Raw genomic sequence first — 22,362 nt, forward strand, 5'->3', positions numbered from 1 at the left:
GTGTTCAATGCCACGAATCAGAGCATACCGTAAATGGTCCTAATGAAGGTCTGACATGTGGAAGAGAGTTCAGTTGTTCCAGGTGTTTTCAAAAATATCAACCATCTCATATTGGAGAGCAGCCACCTGGATGTAAGCAATGTGGAGGTGCCATTACTATTTCAAATAACCTTCAAATGCATTATCAAACTCCTACTGGAGAGACAACTTACAAATGTAAACCATGTGGGAAAGCCTTCACTTATTCATATTCCCTTCAAATACATAAATGAATTCATTCAAGAGAGAAGTAGTATGAATGTAAAGAATGTGGTAAAGCTTTCACTACATTTTTTTACCTTCAAATACATAAACGAACTCATACTGGAGAGAAGCCCTATGAATGTAAACAGTGTGGTAAAGCCTTTGTTTCATCCACTAAACTTCATAAGCATGAACAAATGCACACTGGGGAGAAGCGCTATGAATGTAAAGAATGTGTTAAAGCCTTTGCTACTTTCTCTTACCTTCGAATACATAAAAAAAATTCATACAGGAGAGAAGCCATATGAATGTAAGCAGTGTGGCAACGCCTTCATTGGGTCTTTTTACCTTCACTCACATGAAAGAACTCATACAGGAGAGAAGCCCTATGAATGTGAACAATGTGCAAAAGCCTTCATTTCTTTCTCTTCCCTTCAAATACATAAACTATAACCTTCAGTTACAAGAAAGAATTCATACTGGAGACAAGCCCTATAAATGTAAACAATGTGCAAAAGCCTTCACTAGGTTCTCTAAACTTAAAATGCATGAAAGAACTCACACTGGAGAGAGGCCCTATGAATGTAAACAATTTACAAAAGCCTTCACTTCTAACTTTTCCCTTCAAATGCATAAACGAACTCATACAGGTGAAAAGCCCTATGAATGTAAGCAGTGTGGCAAAACCTTCTCTTGGTCATCTACCCTTCGCATATATAAAATAAGTCATACTGGAGAGAAGCCCTATGGATGTAAACAATGTGATAAATTCTTCACTACCTTCTCTTACCTTCAGAAACGAACAAATTCATACTGGAGAGAGGCTCTATAAATGTAAGCAGTGTGGCAAAGTGTTTAGTTCCTATGGTACCCTTCACTCACATGAAAGAGCTCATACTGGGGAGAAGCCCTATGAATGCAAAGGATGTGGAAAAGCCTTCACTGCTTTGTATTCCCTTCAAAAATATAAACAAATTCATACTGGAGAGAAGCCCTATAAATGTAAGCAGTGTGGCAAAGTCTTTACTTCCTCTGGTACCCTTCACATACATGAAAGAACTCATACTGGGGAGAAGCCCTGTGAATGCAAAGAATGTGGAAAAGCTTTCTCTGCCTTCTCTTACCTTCAAAGACAGACAAATTCATACTGGAGAGAAGCCCTATGAATGTAAGCAATGTGGCAAAATCTTTAATTCATCTGATAACTTTCGCAGACATCAAAAAACTCATACTGGGGAGAAGCCCTATAAAAGCAAAGAATGTGAAAAAGCCTTCATTTTCTTACCTTCAGCAACATAAACAAGTTCATACTGGAGAGAAACCCTATGAATGTAAGCAATGTGGTAAAGCCTGTAGTTCATCTGGTACCCTTCACAGACATGAAAGAACTCATACTGGAGAGAAACCCTATGGATGTACAGAAATGTGGTAAAGCCTTCACTCAGTCATCCTCCCTTCACTCACATGAAAGAACTCATACTGGAGAGAAGCACTATGAATGTAAGCATTGTGGCAAAGCCTTCACTAAGTCCTTTAACCTTTAGGCACATGAAGGAATTCATAGTAGAGAGAAGCTCTAGGAATGTAAACAACATTGAAAAGCCTTCACTACTTCATCTAGCCTTCAAATACTTAATCCAAATCATACTGGAGAGAATCATTATCAGTGTAAACACTGTGGGAAAGCCTTTTTCTTCATTTAGTTACCTTTGCTCACATGAACCAACTCATATAGGAAAGAAGCCTTAATGAATGTAAACAATGTGGGAAAGCCTTTGCTTCAACCTGTGAACTTCCCTCCCATGAAAATTTCATCCTGGAAAGAATATTTACATGACTATGTAAACATCATGATAAAACTTTTAATCATTCCACTTATCTTCATGTGGGTGAACAGACTCATACTGGAGCAAAGCTCTATGTAAACTATGTATTAAAACCTTCATGGTGGGGTTGTGGCTCAGTGGTAGAGCATTTGCCTAGCATGTGTAAGGCACTGGGTTTGATTCTCAACAATACGTATAAATTAATAAAATAAAGGTTCATCAACATCTAAAATGTTTTTTAAAAGAAAAGAAAAATCTTCATTTTTTTTCCCCTCTCTTTTTCTTCAAATGTGCGAACAATCTCCTTGGACAAAGGCCCTCTGAGAGTAAATGGTTTTGTAAAGCCTTTAGGAGTATGGCTTATCTTCAGGTACATGAAAAAAACTCATACTGGAGAAAAACCTTGTGAATGTAAACAACGTGGGAAAGCCTTTACTTATTCCTGTGGACTTTATGTACATAAAAACATTTATACTGGAGTAGAGCTCTGTGAATGTAAACAGTGTGGTAAAACATTCACAAGTTGTATTTATCTTCGTGTACATTAACAATCTTACACTGGTGAGAGTATAAGTTTTGATGAGAGGCCTCCTGAATATACACTATGTGGTACAACCTTTGCTTATTCCAATTCAATTTGAAAACACTAACTGGGGAGAGGCTGTAAGAAAACAACCTGGAAAGGCTTTCAGGGCTTTCACTCACCTTCAGTTTCATAATGCCCTCATACTGCATTGAAAATCTGTAAATGGAAGCAATGTAAAAAATGTTTCTCTTATTCTTTTTTTTCATATATTTATTTTTTAGTTGTAGTTGGACACACTACCTTTATTTAATTTATTTATGTCTATGTGGTGCTGAGGATTGAACTCAGGGCCTCACACATGCTAGGCAAGTACTCTACTGCTGAGCCACAACTCCTGACCTCTCTGATTATTAGCTTCAAATCATAAACAAATTCATACTGGATAGAAGTCTTGTGAGTGTCAACAGTGTGAAAAAGGCTTCAATTGATCTTCTACCTTCAAATACAAGAACAAACATACTGGTGACAAGTTTGTTGTGTATAAACTATGTATTAAATCCTTCATTTGTTGCAGTGATATCCAAAAACATGAAATAACTTGTATTAGAACAAAGTTATTTTAATTTAAACAATCAGAAACACCTTCTTTTGGTGCAGTTCCCCTAATAAGCATTAAAGAATTGGTAAAGTAGAAATCCTATTTGAATGCAAAAATTCTGGCTAATCATTCAGTTTTCCTGGTCATCCTCAAATATATGACAGGATCCACACTGAGAAAACTTTGAATATTAAGAAAGTGGTAAATCATTTTTTCCCTGTTGCTTTCAAAGCCATTTCACTCATGGTGGAAGAGAAACTGCCTAAATATGTAATATTTACTTCTGTTACAGGAAAGGTAGTGGAGCAAAGAAATGTGTGGAAATGTTCAATTTTTACAGTTCCTTTGAAGAACATAAAACAGTTGCACAGGTTGCCTTCACACATTACAGTTTGATTTATGTGTCAGATTTCAATTGCACTGACAAAAATACCAAAGAAAATTCAACCTAAAGGAGGGAAGATTTATTTTGGTTCAAGATCACATAACATTCAGTCTATCATTAACTGACCACCTTGCTTTAGGCCTGAGGTGAAACAGAACATAATATGCGATGGTGTAGGAGAGAAGGACTTCTTACCTCATGGCAGCTGGGAAGGAGAGAGATGGAAAGTGAATTAAGTACATCACTAATTGCTAACCAGTTTTTATTGTACAGACTGTAGTTGTGGCCTTTCTATTTTCAGTGCTTCTACTTCCCTTGATAGTGTAGTTTGCACTTGTGATGGAGTTCACATCATTTGTGCCTAGTGTTCCAGGTCCTGATTTGGAAAATAAGAAAAAGTAATGTTGCTAGTTTCTACTCAAGCATGGGAAAGGCTACCTCAAGTGTTCTGAGGGGAAAATCCCTAGTCAGTCTGTGGGGTTTTCTTAGCAGACTGTTTAACAGCATTCCAAAGGTCTTATGAGAAGGTTTGATGGCCTTAGACAAAATCATTCTGCATTTTGTACTAACCCTAACAAGAATGGATCACATTTCCCGAAGACTGAGGTATTGACTTCCATTGTAGGTTACTAGGAAGCTAAACTCTTTCACTGAACCACACAGAACATGAGGAAGAGGTTATTTGTGCAACCTGCAAGTTTGCAAGAGTACCCCCAAAGTGTTCAGAAGAAATTTATGTAGAGAGAAGAGTAATCATGTGTAGTGTGCAGTTCTAGAAACCTAGTAACAAATGACCTGGCTTACCAATGTTCTTGAATGCTACTTGCATTATGTCAAATATCTTGACTGCTACTTGCATTATGCCAATATGACAACAATTATGCTGATCCCTTGGTATCAAGGTACAGGATGGTTCTTTAGTTGGTCTTGAACCAGCCCAGTTCTTCCCCACTCCTCTTTGTTATTTGTAAGTGTCAAGAATAATTGTGACATGTGGACATAGAAGAATAAAGAGCAATCCAATGCACCACTGGTCAAACTTTCTGTGTCATGGAGAAGGTGAAGTGGTGGAAGGCAAAAGGTAAGAGGCCATAGCCATGGAAAGTGGAAGGAGATGGGGAGAGAGCTCACAGACCATACCCTTCCCTGGTTCTGGGGTCAGAACAATGGCCTGGAGTCTTTAAAGGTTTGGTCTTATGTGTCAGCATCAGAGTAAATGTCTCTGTTCTTATTTTCAATGAATCCAATTTCCTAGGGATAAGTGAGAACAATATTGGGATGGGTTTTGGAGGAAAATTATTGACATTTTCAAATCTGGAGGGTAGGTGGAAAGGAAGATATAAATATTTTTAGTATATTTGACCTGGTGTTTCAGTTTCCTGGTGTGGTCACTGAGCTCATGGCAATGGGGAACAATGTCCCAGAAGAAAAGATCCATGTCCAAATCCTGAATGCCACTTCCTTGTATCATGGAATCTGCTTTATATACTATTTTTCCAGTATATTTGGATCCAGATTATTGCAATCAGAAATTGTGTTAGTGGATGAACTATTGCAAATTTATTTTGACTAAATATGCTATATCATCCAGTGATTCATTGAATTCACATTTCAGTAATTTATTAATATGAAAAAATGAATCATTAAGTTCAAAAGTGCTAATTATATAAGGAAAATAATAAAGGAGATGCAGAGGCAGGAAAGTGACTGCTTGTCCAAGTGGCCACATTTATTTATACCAATAGGTACATAAGATCATTAGTACCATAACCAACTTGTTGTTTCAGTAAAATTGCTTATTCTACAGTTACATTCACAGTTACATATGCAATGTCAGGAGATTTGTATAGCTTTTAAGAAAATCCATTGTATGTAGTTACTGTTACATGGATAGATTTAGGTTCAGTGAAACATTGTGTTTTTCTAACAAGGGAGTCCCTGTATTACCAGGAGCTCTGTGCCTGAGCTGAAGGTCAAAGCTGACAAGACTAACATAGAGCTTCCACATGAGGGTCAACACTACAGCAGCCAGGCATCCCATGTCTTTATACAGATGTTTCCCAGCAGCCGAGCATTCTGCGTCTTTGCACAAAAACTTTCTAGCAGGTAGGCATTCAGTGCCTTTGCACAGAAACTTCCTAGCCACCAAGCATGCCACAATCACAAAGTTTATCAGAGACCTCAATCCCAAACACAGAGCCCCTACATAAGTACTTAAGAAATAATACTTAAATTAGTTTAACAAATTTGTAAAATAAGTTTGAGAAATTTCAGGATATAATGTTCTTAAAACATGAACATGTTCAACAAGAGAAATGAGACAAATCAATGGAGCAAACTAGAATTCAAAGAAACCCACACAGATTTAATTCTTGACAAGGGTGCCAAAAACATATTGGAGAAAGTTCAGCCTTTATGAAAAAAACTGCTGTTGGAGAATAGGTTATTTCTTTATAAAAGAACAAGACTGGATCCCAATCTCTCACTTTTCACAAAATCCAATTTAGTATGGATCAAAAGGCTATGAATTAGACAATAAACTCTGTTGAAACTCCAACATAGTTGCAAGCAACAATTTCCTCGGTAGAATCCCTGAAGGCCAAGAATAATTTGAAGAAATAATTTGAAGAGTTAATAAAGGGGATGACATCACATTTAGAATCTTCTGCAAGGCTAAGCAAACAAAATGTGGAGAATCCATAGAAGAAGAGAAAGTCTTAGTCCACACTTCTGAGAGGAGTAATATCCAGTATGCATAAAGATCTCTAAAAATCTTATAATAAAACCCAATTAATAAATGAGAAAAGTAAATATTATTAAAAGAATAAATACAATTGTATATTATATAAGGATCAGGCACATGGAGGAGGGAAGAATAAGGAGAAAAATGCTGAAAAATCATCATGGCAGTTACATTGTTATATTTTGTGCATGTATGATTACCTAATAAATATACCCTACTAGTATACATAAGTATGTTTCACTAATGAAAATACAGAAAAAAAGAAAAGGTCCATTTAATCTGATCTTCAGTCTCAGTGTCTGAAGTTCTCTTCATCCTCATTGTTCTCTCCTGTTATAGACAACCATAAGGAGTAGTATTCCTCTCATGACCAGTACTATTTAGGAATCAAGGAGTGTATGGGAAGGCAGGTAGAGAGTGAAGGTTGCATATTCCCTCTGGGGTAACTTCAATCCCATATTGCAAACACTAGGCAGTTCCAGGAAAGTTATTCCCTATGGGCCTTTCCTGACCTATGCTGGGTTATATTGTCCATCTACTTCCTCTACTTGGCTCTGGAAACTCATGGACGTGCTATTAGCATCTAAGCAGGTGTTCCAAGCCAGTCCTCCATACATAGGGCACATGATTATTTCACAAGAAAAATACTCAGGAAGTGGTGACATAAAATGAGAACTTTGCTTTAAGGAAATAAGAAATTACTGTATTCTGAGGCATATATGGGAATTACCATGGCCTTGGCACAGTTTCATATTAACCCTTGTGACTTATTTTTTTTAACCATGGAAGAGTTTTGGTGAGATTTTGATCCCATGGAATGAATTTTGTGCATCAGTAGGTTTACCAAATTCTTCCTTGGAGTCTTTATATAGGAGGCAAGGAGATGTGCTTAATAGAGTCAGATATTATCTTGTAGAATTTTTAAAGATTGTTGTAGGGAAGAGGTTAGCTAAACTTAGTGATATGGTTTCATAATGATCGCATGAGAATGTTAGATCAGATGTAATATGTGAAAATACACATTTTAAAGGCACTCATAGTCCTATATAATATAATTATGTCTTTACATGCAATATTCCTCCCTCCAGAGTCATGAAGGCCTGCTCGATTAAAGTCTTGCACTGTGCAGGATCTCCAATACTTATCCAGCTTCAGAGAAGTTCAGACCCTTTGGTCTAAGCACAAGAATGTGCATGCAGACCTTGAAAGTCTTGATCAAAGTATTTGATAAAAGAGTCTGAGAGAAAAGAATGTAGTCTTCAGGAAAGGGAAATAGTTCTAATGCCTTTAAGGAAGCAATCCCTGCATGATGTTAGTGATACTAGCCATTGTGAGCTTGTTCTCAGTTTAAGTGATTTCCATTGATGTTTGGAGTATTTAAAATAACAATTAGAAAAATTTCTAATTTTTTTCTCCTGGCCAATTTGAGTCAATGGACATGGAGTCATGTTCAGTGGCTGGGTCTAAGAAAGGTTGATCTTTAATGTCCAAATTATTGTAACTCTCATTCCTTCTATTTGTATTATTTTGTGAGATTCAAAATCTTAGGGAATCCCATATATATAGTCAACAGAGTAGAAGTGATTGTGAGGTAGGTTAAGTCAATATGCCATCGTGCTCCCAAGCATGTTCTGCATCTGATGATAGCTTTTACATCATCTGAGATTTTGAGTCCATCAAATTGTTTCCATAAATAATAGTTCATTTATGTGATCAATATGGTTAGGTCCAGATTTTGGGATGTTTACCACAGTGACAAGGAATGGATATCCACACAGATTTGTTGCACTGAGAAACGGGTTCAGCTGCAATAAGCTGACCATTATATTTGTCATAGGAAATTTGTCATAACTTATTGTCTTCAGGAATAATGATAAAACTGTCATGCAGTTTACTAGACCCATGTTAACATGTTTTATTTTTTCATAGGAAGAAAGTTTGTTTTTGCTGGAAAGGTTTGGTATATAAAATAAAGAGATTTCCAAAGGGGAGTTGTTATAGTTTGAATCTGTGGTATTCCCAAAAATTTCCTGTTAATGCTGAAATATCCAGAGGTGAAATTATTAGATTATGAGAGCTGTGATCTTATCTGTCCATTCTAGTTTGGATAGACTGACTGGGTGGTAAAAGCAGATAGGTGGGGTGTGGGTAGGTGGAATGAGTCACTGGGAGCATGTTCTGGAAGGGTTATTCTTCCTGCAAACAGTTCCTCTGCTGCTTGACCCACCATGACACAAGCAGATTCCATCAGATTGGCTCTTTCACCAAATCCTACTGTCTCACCTTGAGCCCAAAGAGACACAGTCAATCTATCTATTGACTGAGACCTCTGAAACCAGGAGCCTCAAATCAACCTTTCCTTCTCTACAAGTTTTTGTTGCGTATTTCATCAAAGTGATACAAAAACTGACCAAAATATAGTTCCTTTTAGTAGACATGGTTTATATTTGTGGTGTCCCACAAAAGCTCATGTGTGAGACATCAGAAGAAAGTTTAGAGTTGAAATGGAGGGTGATGAGTATTTTAACCTAATAAGCTCATTAATCCACTTAACTTGGTGGCAACTAATCAAGTAGGGTGTGGCTGGAGGAGATACATAGTTGGAAATGTGACTCAGTGTTTAATGTTTTGTCTTTGGTGAGTCTCTTTCTCCTTCCTGATTGCTATATTCAGAGCTGCTTTCCTCCTCTAGGCCCTTCTGACATGGTGTTCAGCCTCACCTTGGGCCCAGAGCAGTGGAGTTAGCTGTCTGTGGTCTGATACCTTTGAAACCATGAGCACCAATTAAACTACCTGCTCTAAAATTGTTGTCAGGTCTTTCAGTCATAGCAGCAAAAAAAGCTGATTAAAATGGTAGATTTAAAATGTAGTTTTACCCAAATAAAACCTGGATTTGTTTTGTTAAATGTAATGGAATAATAAAGATTATTATTACCTGGGGTTAATGTAAAATTTGAATCTTTCAAACTTTAAATTTGGTTCCAGTAAATTAGAAGATTTGAGTTAAAAAAAAAACGTTTGTAACAAAACATGATTAATATGAGGACATAATGTTATAACTTGTAGTTATCTGAAACTTTTGAGTTAATAGCATTATTCTTAACTTTTAACAAAGTATTCCAAGAATAATCTCATCACCAAGGCATACAAAGGGTACATGTTATGGTAAGATGACAATAAACTAGAGAGTAACACATTTTATGTGACCAATTATCACAAAAGCAATTTATTTTTAGCAACTTTTTCTCCCCTTCCTCCTCCTCTTTCCCTTCTGAGTCAATTCCCTCAAGTTTACACAGTAGGAATGACAGCTAGAAATGCAGGGTAGAAAATTGACTTCTAAAAGCTCAGAGCCTATGCTTCAGGTTAAGCATTGTGTCAAATATCATCATTTGTCAAAAAAAAAAGCAAAATAAACATGAGTATAGGTAAAGACTTACTAAGTCAAAATGAAGGGGATGGGATTGTGGCTCAATGGTAGAGCTTGCCTAGCATATGAGGCTCTGAATTCCATTCTCAGCACCAAATAGTAATGAATAAATAAGATAAAGGTATGGTGTCCATCTACAACTAAATATATATGACATTGAAAAATAAAGACAAGATGAGAAGAAAACTTTTCTTAAGCAGACATAAGTTTTTTTTTTAATATTACATCTAAATAGATACCTTTTTTTTTCATTTTTTAGAGATTCAGTCCACTTTCCCATCCTGAGGCTTAGACATGCTGTATAAGTGGAAATTTCCCTTATAGATATCATTTTTAGACAACAATGTCTTAAAATATGCTGAAAATAGTACTTTTTGAAATCTCATTTGTGTAAGTCATTAGTTTTTCAATTTTTTTTTTTTTTTTTTTTGGTATTGGGGATTGAACTCAGGGACACTTGGCCACTGAGCCTCATCCCCAGTCCTTATTTTGTATTTTATTTAAAGACAGGTTCCAATTGAGTTGCTTAGCACCTTGCTTATGCTGAGACAGGCTTTGACCCCATGATCCTCCTGCTGCATCTCATGAGCCTCCAGGATTTTAAGCATGGGGCTCCACACTCAGCTATCTCCCTACTTCCTTCCTTCCTTTCTTCCTTCCTTCCTTCCTTCCTTCCTTCCTTCCTTCCCTCCATCCCTTCCTTCCTTGTTTTTTGTTTGTTTTGTTTAACTGTGTTAAGAAATTAGTTCTATTTTGCCTGCCACACAGTAGACCAATCCCTGGAAGAATGAGCTGTGCAAATGAGAAAGAACTCATCCAAGCAGAGTTCAGATGTGAGAAGATAGAAGCAGCCTTCACTTTGCCTCTGGAGGATCAGGAAGTTGAGGTCAATTGTGGTTTGTTATTCTGTTCTTTTATAGAAAGTTCACCCACAGGACACATATGCAGGCCCAAATGAAGAACTATTAATTTTTACTAGTTTGAGATGAATAAATTAACAGGGAGTGCTTTGCTAAAGCCATCACCCTTTACTTCTGCCTGCAGATGTCCTGTGGTAACCAGGCAGAATAAAGCTTGGCATATCTGCCTTCATTTTGCTTCTTTGTCCTTTGTTACTGTAAACATTGGGTCAGATCCCTGCTCACTCCTTTCTCTGCATCTATGCATGGTAATCATTTAAGAAGTGTTCACCTAAAAACTAGGTATACAAGTTTTATCAATCCTAAATTTATATAATCTCTCTTTCCCCTCAAGATGGGCAAAATTGGGGTATTCCATTTCAGACCCCTGGATGTCAAGACCCCCTTGCCCGCAAGGAGAGTTGACAACACGCCAACTCTCTCTGATACCAAGTTGTCCTTCACAGACCACAGCGGAGCCAGCGCCATCATGTAATGGCGACCACAGTCCGCAGGAACGGCTCACCACAGCTCCCCCTTTTTGTTTTACTCAGACAATACAGGCGAGAGTAGAGGTCCTATCCCACTGTGCAGAAGTGGCTGCATAGTATGGCCCAGCCCTAGGGGGCGCCTTCCCCAGATCTGACACCATATCAGCCGACGCCTTTTTTCGTGGGGCGGGGCGGAGACACGTCAAACCCGCATGCAATAGGACATGCTCCCCTTGAGGTCCCTCTTCTCAATGGATCACTCAAGTGCAGTGCCTTGCCTCGCATCCTGTATCGTGACGATGGTGAGTAAGAGGGAATAGCTGAGGTTGAACTGTGGCTGTCTAAACAAACAAGTTGGCAGCACCCTGAAAGAAAGGCATGGACTTCAAGTCGATAGAGAAGCACTAGCGTGGAAACCCAGCTGCGTGCAATGGTATCAAGACCGGCAGAGTGCAAAGGCTTTCCAACACTAGAAGGATGACAAAAGAAGGACATGTCGATCCCAGTGCAATGTTATAAGAACTTGGGGTGCAACGACCACGTCAAAGGCACCAGTGTGAAAACCCATCTGCGTGCAATGGCAGCAAGGCCTGCAGAGTGCAAGGGCTTTCCAACACTAAGAGAATAACGAGGAAAGACATGTCAATCCCAGTGCAATGTTATAATAACTTGGGGTGCAATGACCATGTCAAAGATTTACTGCTTAAGATGCGCAAGCCAGACTTGAGGCGAGTTACCATGTTCTAAAGCTGCAAGAGCTTGTATGATCATAGCCTTATCTTGAGCACTACGAGCTTTAAGGCGACAGAGAAACCACAAACAGAGGAACATACCAAAACAACATAGTGCACCAAAAATGCCTACTCCCACCCATTCCTTAAAAAAGGAAAAAGCAGAAGATATCCAATTGGTGAATTGACCCAGAGTCACAGGATCGACACGGGTACTATTCAAGACAGCTATCTGGGTGAGTTGAGACTGGATCATGTCTTCCGCTTCCATGGACCAATTCCCGGCCAAATATCCACCAATGATGTGGGAAGCATTCCTGGAATCATTAAATCTGACAGAGGTTATACATAAATGTGCACGTTGGTCAATGCAGCCTAAAAGTACTAGGTCAGCCAATTCCTCTACCTGAGCTTGAAGAAAATCTATTCTTTGGTTGGTAGCTAAAATCCCTGACAAAATATGTTGATTAATCACATTTTGCGATTCAAGTATAGTGGACGTTTGTTGAACAACTTGATTAATGGTGGCAGCAGTTTGTACTTGACTGGCCATGGCTACTCCAGCCGTAACTGCTGCAGCAGCAGATGCCGCCACGGCTGTCACTATAGCTGCTGTGATTCCAAAATCTCTGCGGACTCTAAGTAGCTCTACAATAGGAAATTTATCTGGATCCGCAGTGACTGGGATTGGGACAAAAGTTGGAATTTTCATAATCACTGCTACAGTCCAAGAACCATTCCAACACTCAGATAAGAAACAGGTAATATTAGAACAATCCAGCATCCCCGATGAGGTGTCATTAGCTAAAAGGAACAAGAACGGGGATTGGATACAGACCATTGCAGGAGGCAATGTGGCATAATGTAACAGAGAGTTGAACAAAACAGATGTAAGCCTATTACCTCGTTCACTCTCCTTAGTAGTGCCAGAAACATTAGCCAGCCAACTTTTGGCTCCTAGTAATTGAGCCAATGCAGAAATATTGGCTGAAGCCCCCTTCTCATTGGAAATAAGCCATTGAAACCAGGACCAACCTGTTCCTGTAGAGGAGTTGGCATTGTTGTTAAAGTTATAAACATATCTCTTAAGAGGGGGGGAAAAGGAGAAACCTTTAGCAACTTGATGTTTCTCCCAAGAATGATCCTGACAAGGCGTAAATGTCGGGGGAAAACCAAAATTAGGGGTACAGTAAGGAGAGGCCTTGAAATGAGTGGCATTGCAAGTACTATTAGAAGAAGGAGGCATTGGGATTAGTACCTCGGAGATAATAGCTAAAGTAGTTATGTTTAAAACAGAGCTAGTTGCGGGGGTCCCTGAGCCTGATTGTTTCCCTGAAACTACTTGGCTCAACACAGCACTGAGAATACTCCCTGAGACTCGACTGGACCGCAATGGGTCCTCCCAGTTAGTCAAATTTTTGGTCTTAAGGCTAATACAATTAGTGTTCCCAAGGCTGAAACAAAAAACTCCTGTGAGATTAACTTGAGACTGATTAAAAATATTTTCCATGTCCCCTCTAGGAGAGGTACAAGGAGCAGACATCTCACATGAGGTAGAAAAAAGAGTGGGGAGGACACTAGAATTACTATGAACTGGCATTGGCATTGGCCATGCCCGTGCCACTGCCCACCACTGCATTGGTGTCATCTGTACCGTTGGCACCAGCATCAGAGCCAGAGCACTCATCAGAATGAAGCTCCTCATCATGGGACTGGTGTGGCACCTCCTGCTGCTGGTTAGTAGATCTCGAGACTCTTCTTGTCAGGCGTTCAGGGATCCACAGCAGCTCCGTGCGATCCTGGGGAAAAACACATACAGATCCTCGTGCCCATGTCAGCACGGGGTCAGGGCCGTTCCATTGGCCCGTAAGAACATCCTTCCACTTAACATAGCCAGTCACAGAGGGCTGAGGGGACACATGTGTATCGGCCGCAGAGCGGCCATGAATATCCAAATTCAAAAAATTAATGGTAAAAAGAGCTAAGGACAGGCGTTCTTTAGGAGTGTGGTCAACTCCTATTCCCCCTTTTTGTTTTTCTAAGGTTTCTTTTAAGGTGCGGTGGGCACGTTCAACAATGCCTTGCCCTTGAGGATTGTAAGGCAACCCATGAGCAAGTTGTACTCCCATAGTAGAACAAAAAGATGTAAACTGTCTGCCTGTATAAGCAGGTCCATTATCAGTCTTAAGGGATGCAGGTGCACCCCATGCTGCCCATGCCTCTAAGCAATGAGTAATAACATTACTTGCCTTTTCTCCCGATAAAGCAGAAGCATGAATAATTCCAGAGTATGTGTCAATAGAAACATGTACATATTTGAGGTTACCAAAGTCAGGCACGTGAGTTACGTCCATTTGCCAGACAACCAATGCCTTTAATCCTCGTGGGTTTACACCATAAGTAGGAGGATGAAGAAATGTGACACAATGGGGACATTGTAATACTATCTGACGAGCATCTGCTCTTGAGATGGAAAAACGTCTGCGCAGTGTCATAGCATTGACATGAAAGTTGTGATGAAACAATTTAGCTTCTTCTAAGGAGGAGGCCAAGCATACCAACTGGCTTCTAGTTGCCGAGTCAGCACAGGCATTACCCTGTGATAACGGGCCAGGAAGAGAGGTGTGAGCCCGAATGTGCATTGGATAGAAAGGGGCAGTATGGCTACGGATAAGCTGTTGAAGCTGATTAAAGTAAGCAGATACATTATGGGTGTCACTAATAGCTCCTACAGCCTCCAGAATTTTGAGCGCCTGCACCACATAGATGGAGTCCGAAATGAGATTGAAAGGAAAAGAACACTGTTTAAAAACTTCAATGACAATTTGTAGTTCTACCCATTGTGGATTTCCAGGAGCAAATTGATGTTGGACAGGGGGAGAGTCATTAATCACATAAGCTCCCATTCCAGACTTAGAGCCATCAGTAAAAATGTTAACAGCCCCCGGAATTGGAGTGGGTGAAGTTACTTTAGGGAATATGATGGGATGTTCTTTAACAAAATGGAGTAATGGATGAGAAGGGTAATGATTATCAATATCCCCTTGAAAGGAGCAACATAGAATGGCCCAGTTGTCTAGAGTAGCACACAAAACATTAATTTGAGCTTTAGAATAGGGTATGATAAGAGAAGAAGGTGCTTGTCCGAAAAATTGAATGCTCTGTTGAATCCCTCTAAGTGCTAACGCTGCAACAGCATCAGGATAGTATTCTAAAGATTTTCCTGGGGATACACGTGGGTGGATCCATAGTAAAGGCCCATCTTGCCACAGTACTCCAGTAGGCTGCCGCATAGTGGCAAGCACACATAACTGGAAAGGTTTATCACTCTGGAGCCTGCATAGAGTAGCATGTTGTATAGCTTCTTCTACTTTTATAAGGGCTGCTCTGGCCTCTTTAGTGAGGATACGAGGGGAAGTAAGATCTGGATCACCCTTAAGAATAGCATACAAAGGCTGGAGCACGATATTAGGAATATGTAAATAACCTCTTATCCAATTAATATCTCCCAACAGTTTTTGAAAGTCATTTAGAGTTTGGAGATCCTGAGTTCTTATAGTAACTTTTTGTGTTTTTAACATGTCATATCCAATCGTCGCTCCCAAATATTTAATAGAATCCCCTGTTTGAACCTTTTCAGGTGCAATATGTAATCCATACTGAGCTAACAACTTCACCAAGTCTTTATAGGCCTCATTAACTGACTGTTCTAATTTGGCTGCCAATAATACATCATCCATATAATGAATAATCTTGATGGAAGGATATTTTTGTCTGAGAGGTGCGAGTGCCTTCCCTACATACATCTGACAAATCGTGGGACTGTTAGACATTCCCTGTGGTAAAACAACCCACTCAAACCTTTGATCTGGTTCCTCGTGATTACACGAGGGAAGGGTGAAGGCAAAACGCTGTGAGTCTTTAGGATGCAAAGGAATAGAAAAGAAACAGTCTTTAATGTCAATAGTAATGATATGCCAGCCCTGAGGAACAGAGGAAAGCAGCGGTAGCCCTCTTTGAATGGGCCCCATAAGTTGCATTTGAGCATTAACTGCTTGTAAATCATGCAGTAGGCGCCAATTCCCTGATTTTTTCTTAATGACAAATATGGGAGTATTCCATGGAGAAGTAGAATGTTAAATGTGGCCCAAGTCAAGTTGTTCTTTAACTAGGTCATGGGCTGCTGCCAGTTTAGCCGAGGGAAGGGGCCACTGAGGCACCCAAACAGGCTCCTTGGTGAGCTAAGTTATGGGTATTTGAGCCCCAGTGGCCCCTATGAAAAACCCAGACCGAATCTGTCAAGTTTTTGACGACCTTGCACAGGGTGTTTACGCCCCTGTAGATGTTTTCCTAGTCCTAGACCTGGCCTATACCCCATATTTTGCATAATCTGTTGAGACATTAGGGAATAGTCATTACTAAGGGTGAACCCCATGTCTTCCATCAGATCACAGCCCCATAAAGAAATAGGTAAATCAAGCACATAAGGTTGAAAGGTACCACTGTGTCCCTCCGGGTCCTTCCAGGATAGATGTCTGCAGCTAATTTGAGGAGCTTGGGCATATCCAAGTCCTCTTAAGGATTGATCAGAAGTCTGTACTGGCCATCCCTTTGACCAGTCTTTAAGGGCTATAATACTACGATCTGCTCCTGTATCCAGCAGTCCCATAATAGATTTACCCTCTATGATTAATTCCAAGGTGGGGCGGTTGCTCATACCCAGTGACAAATAGACACAATTCCCTCCAGTGCTACCAATCTCACTTCCCATCCGTGACCGTGAGTCAGCTGGGAAGTGGTTATGTAAACTAGGCAAAATTAGTAATTGAGCAATCCGATCCCCTGGGGAGATAGACACAATGCCTCTTGGAGCTTCCACCATGACTTTTACTGTCCCCACAGTATCAGGGCTTATGACTCCAAGAAAAACATGAAGACCTTGTAAAATAGAGGAAGCACGTCCAATCAATAAGCCCACAGTGCCAGGGGGTAAAGGTCCTTTGAACTCAGTTTCTACCAACTGGACTCCCATCTTAAGTGTTAATACGAGTCTGGAGGTGGAACAGAGGTCCAATCCCGCTGCACCTGTAGTGGCTCTCCGCGTCTCATGGGATGGCGTAGAGATGGCCATGTCTCGGGTTCGGGTGTGACATTCTCCATTGCCCCATATATTTGTGGGCCCTGGGGTCGAGGGCCCCTCCGGCCGTTTTTTGACCCAGTTAAAATAGGCTGCCCATGGATGTCCCTCACTGATCTACACTCTTTTGCCCAATGCTTCCCCTTTTTACATTTTGGACACAACCCCGGTAAACGAGGGACATTGGAAAAGCCACCATGGGGAGGTCCATTGAAATTGTCTTTTTTGGGACATTCACGCTTGAGATGACCAGGCTGACCACAACGGAAGCATGTTCCGGCACCAGAACCGCCCCTTTTTGTAATCCGAAGGACAGCAGCTGCAAGACCTGCATTAGTTAAAGGTCCTCCAAGCTCTCTACACACCTTCATCCATGCCTCTATGCCTTTATTTTTATAAGGAGTAATCGCTGTTTTACATTCTTTGGTGCATTGCTCAAAAACCAATTGCTTGATAAGGGGCATGGCTCTATCAAGATCTCCAAAAATCTTTCCAGCGGCATCCACCATCCTTGCTACAAAATCTGAAAAGGGTTCTGTAGGGCCTTGTATAATTTTAGTCAGGTTACCAGACACCTCTCCTCTATTTGGAAGTGATTTCCATGCCCGAATGCAAATATTATTAATCTGGTCATATACTTCAAGAGGAAATCCTGTCTGTTGATTAGCAAATCTCCCTTGTCCCAAAAGCATGTCTTTGTCCCAATGGGGGTGTCCTGCTGCATGATTTTGGGCGGCCTGCTCTGCTGCGCCCTCTAGCACAAATGCTCTCCAGTCCAAATATTTGTCTGGGGAGATGCAAGCCCGAACGAGGCTAGCCCAATCAGAGGGAGTCATGCAGTATCGAGACAGATTCTCCACCTGAGTTAGTGTAAAAGCGGCATCGACCCCATAAGTGCGCACAGACTCCGCCAGGGTCTTTACCATTTTGAAATCCAAAGGCTTATGAAATCTTCCCCCATTATCATCCTGAAAAACTGGATAAGCAAGACCCATCTCAACGTTAACAGCCCTCCATGTTTGGGTGTGGAAACTTTGTTCCGAAAACACCCCCGCCATACGGAGGTGGATCGGGAGGCCGTCCGTTCTTGAGCCCTTGCTTATCTCTGTTCCCTGTACCTAAACTCCCTAGCTGCCGGGACAGCGTTCTTAACTCCTCCTCCTCAGCGTCTTCTGCTTCTGACCCACCTTCGCATGGGGGCAGCACACTGAGATCTGGATACAGTCTCCTCCTGTTCTCCACGCCCCGCACACTCCCCTCTTCCTGAGACACTTCGTTCTCTGTCGTTTCTGACTTTTCTTCATGCAAGTGTTCTAAAACTTCCTGCCCTTTAACAAGCGCTTCTTGGCATCTGCCATCTGTAAGGCAACTACGGACCATCTTCCAGAGGGGTATCACCCCGCCCTCTAACATGCCCTGCTCACGAGCAAAATCAAGGTCTTTGCCTAATTTATCCCAGCTGGGTGTAGTGAGGCTGCCCGAAAATGCGAACCACAGTGCAGCGGTATCTACCCTCTGTAAAAATTTCTCTAAAGTGCGATGTTTCACCTCCAGTCCCTTGGAACGTAAAAGGCCATCTAGGGCCAGAAGAAGTGGACTTGAAGTCACGGCACCCATGACGCAACACAAGAAAACACAGAAAAATACACAAAAACAAAACGAAAATACACAGAAAACAAAACGAAAATACAGAGTGCAATTGCTATGAGATGTAACGCCCTCTCTTTACAGAGGAGCTTCCCGCTTTTTAACAGCGGACTTTTAACTTTTTAACGTTACCTGGGACTTACCGGCGCGCCTCCCTGACCGCTGAAAGTTCTGGTTCCTGGGTTTTTCTTTTTTTTTTTTTTCTTTTCTCCCGGGTTTCGGCACCACTTGTCACTACCCCCTTGCCCGCAAGGAAGACGCGACTCAGGAATCTTCTTTCAGCAGTTTATTCAGGCCCTTGATATTCTTCTAATAATTCTTCTAATAATCCTTGGATGCCCCTCCCAGCCTTAATAAAGCACCGCGAACCCCAATGCGAAGCTGCCACGTGGACCCTTCTCACAGGGTGCTAGAAAACGACACGCCAACTCTCTCTGATAAGGAGTTGACAACACGCCAACTCTCTCTGATACGGAGTTGTCCTTCACAGACCACAGCGGAGCCAGCGCCATCATGTAATGGCGACCACAGTCCGCAGGAACGGCTCACCACACCTGGAGTGGCATCTATAGATTTTAAGATTTGTCATGCAGCTTCCAAGAATGATGTGAGGCAGGCAGATCACCCACAGTGGGACTGGTTTCCTAAGCAGGAGCTGTTCTCTCATGGGGACTGAATTGCTTCTTCTAGGATCACAGGTCTGATAGACAAGCATCCTGAGTACCAAGGGGAAATTGCTCCTTTAGCAATTAAAAAAAATATGGAGGGAGCCTCCTCACAGAAGCAGGACTGAGAGGTGATCCATGACTACTAAAGTATGCAGACCTCTCAGCCCTGCCCCATTCATACCTCTACACCTGAATCTCATGTCAGCAGCTGGAAGACAGAGCAGAGATGCTGGTTTCCTTTTGATTTCCCTTTGTGACCATACTTATTAGTTTTTTAAATACTTTGCACAATTATATTTTCTATTTGATTTTGGTGGTGAATGGCCAGATGATTAGTTGAGAGCCCCATAATGAGGCATTTGGCTTAAGACTCCCATGTCACAAGTTCATGAAAACAAGTTAGTTGACCACTACCATTGTGACTTATGTGGCATGGGTATTATCTATAGAAAAGTCAATAGGATTATACACTCAGCCTGATGACCTCTAGAACAGGTGATAATAGCATTGGTAATGAAAGAAGATTTATTCAGTTTTTGCTCAGTTTCAACTCCATTTATAAAATCACAGTGAGTACCATGGTATTTATGGAGTACTTTTTATGCCTGGATTCAGCATGGGCACTTATAATATTGCCTTCTAGTAAAACATTTATTTGTCTTTTTACCCTGTCTTTTTCCCAAAAAGAAATTTGTGGTGTAGCAGAAATAGAATAAGAAAGAGATCAACAGTGTTAGCAGAGCACATGGTCACCAGGGGTTTGAGAAGGGGGACTCTGGTGGAATAGGGAAAGTATCAAATGATTAGCTATTACTTTTATTAATTTGGAACTTTTTAGAAACTCCAACCAGAGACATATTCTTAACTCAGAGTTTTGTTGTGTATTGTCCTAGGGTTCAGGATCTCTTTTTCTTAGGGGAGTAGTCCAGTTGAGAAGTGCATCCTTCGGAAGTCTAGCATTACAATGGAGGGTTTATCTTCCAACACTCTAGTGATTTCTCAAAACAGAGGATTCTTTAAGTTGGACCAACAATTTTGGTATAAAAATGTATGGAGGGTCCTCTTAATCCATATAGCCATCTCAGTCATATGTATATATGTATGTTAAAAGCAAGAAAGTGTATGTGTGTGTGTGTGAGAGAGAGAGAGAGAGAGAGTAATCTTCTCACCTTTGTCAGTAGATTTTAGTGAGATGACATTTCACTCATTTAACATTTTATTAGAACAAAAACTGCACCTCATTGATTCAGAGGCATTTGTTATCTCTTTTATGTTCTCCAATGTATTCTACAGATTTAGAACTTTTTTAGGTTAAAACATCTCTAATCTCATCACTATAATTCTATTTGATCTTTAGTAAGAATGACTTCTTTTTCTGGAAATGTACAGGTTTCACAGTGGAGAAGTTTTAGAATACTTGCATTCATATAGAAATATAAGTATTTATACATGTATGTATACATATATATGTATATATGTATATGTGTGTATATATATATTTTTTTTCCTGTCTTTCTAGACCTTAACTACCTCCCTGAGACCTGCTGCTGTGCACAATCCAGTTTGTCTCAGGCCCATTCTCACTGACTTTGATCTCAAATCCACTTCTGGGCATAATCTGAATTTTAAAATACTCATGTAAATTCAGAACTCACAAAAATATTTGTAACTGAGATCTGAGAGACACCTTTGGGACACATCAATGTGCAATGAGACATCAGTGATTTTAGGGACTCCTCGGGTTTCCCTTGACTGGTTATTTGAAATAATATCAACTCATAAATCAGAATCAACCTGTGGTGATTCAGTGCTCAATGAAAGGGCTACACAAAAACACTTAAAAGGTGTGTCCAGAAGAAAGGCATATTAAGTATTTAATTGTATAGGGAGTCCTTGGTGTTTAATTAGGGTGTAGAATTAAGTTAAACTACTTTGAATTTTGGTTTTCTAATGTAGAAGCAAGAACACAGTCCAGTAGACACAAAAACTGGATCTTTTCTCATGGCCTCCCTTAGATATGGAAGTATGGGGATAAATGCATATAGTACTGCATACATGGCATACATTAAGGGTGGCTGAGTAGCAAACCACTCCCTTGCACTAGGTATGTGAGCTGCAAACTGCTTACCCTGTAGGCACAGCCTGGGCGTGAAGCCACATGTTGCAGTTCCCACACTTGCTCCATGGCCCAGTCCTCAATTGGTCACTACAAGGACAGTTGGCAAGAAATTGTATTGGTGGCTGCCTGTAGTCTGCTTAGCTACTGCCTGAGTATATATACATGGTAACTATGCAATAAAATAAGACCCGCTTCCAGCTTGGTCTCTGGAGGTCTTGGTTAGTGGCTCCACAGCCACACTCTCCTCTACCATGTTCCATGGACCTCCTCACTGGATGAGAAAGCCCATGCACAGAAGCTTCCTTTCCAATTCTTACCAAGTGAAAGATTCAAGGGTGAACTTAAAACACAGCTGATTTTGGAACCTGAAAGAGGGCCTCGTGTCTCCACTGAAGCATGGGGTGCCAGACAATGGTGGGTGAGGAAGCAATTATAGAATGAGACATGCCACATCTTCTTCCTATAAGGCTGAGTTCTGGAGGCTGCTCCTGTGAAAAAGAGGGAAAGAGGCAGACCCTGTGGAGACCATCCCAGGACACTGCTTCTGGGCAACTGAAATACCTGATTTCCCACAGTATCATCCTCAATATTGGCTCAAATAATTTGCTTGTCTTACATGGTTGTGTGAGATTGTGTTTCAGTTTGACAGAACTTTCCTTGATAAGATGCAGCCTTGAGGCAGGACATGCCTTGAAATAAGAATGCAGGTGGCATTTCCTCTTAGGCCCCATCTGGTGTGACAGGAGCATTGACGGAGGGTAGAAATGACCACTCCCTTCCCTGGGCCACAGAGGGTTGGGATGTGCACATGCCTTCCCGAGATACCTTCTTTAATTGTGGAAGTCCTGATCCCCTCCTTCAGTCTCCTGTGCTGTTACTAACAGGGCTGTTCCACTTCACACTGGTGGGGTCAATTGAT

At 40.8% G+C, this 22,362-nt stretch overlaps 1 pseudogene; it reads left to right on the forward strand.

The window, feature by feature from the left end:
- The first annotated feature begins 33 nt into the window (after positions 1–33).
- On the forward strand, positions 34–4,605 carry LOC144367318 (uncharacterized; annotated as a pseudogene).
- Positions 4,606–22,362: the final 17,757 nt, after the last annotated feature.

This window comes from Ictidomys tridecemlineatus, chromosome 1 (assembly GCF_052094955.1).
Source record: "Ictidomys tridecemlineatus isolate mIctTri1 chromosome 1, mIctTri1.hap1, whole genome shotgun sequence".
In the NCBI taxonomy this organism is placed as follows: Eukaryota; Metazoa; Chordata; class Mammalia; order Rodentia; family Sciuridae; genus Ictidomys; species Ictidomys tridecemlineatus.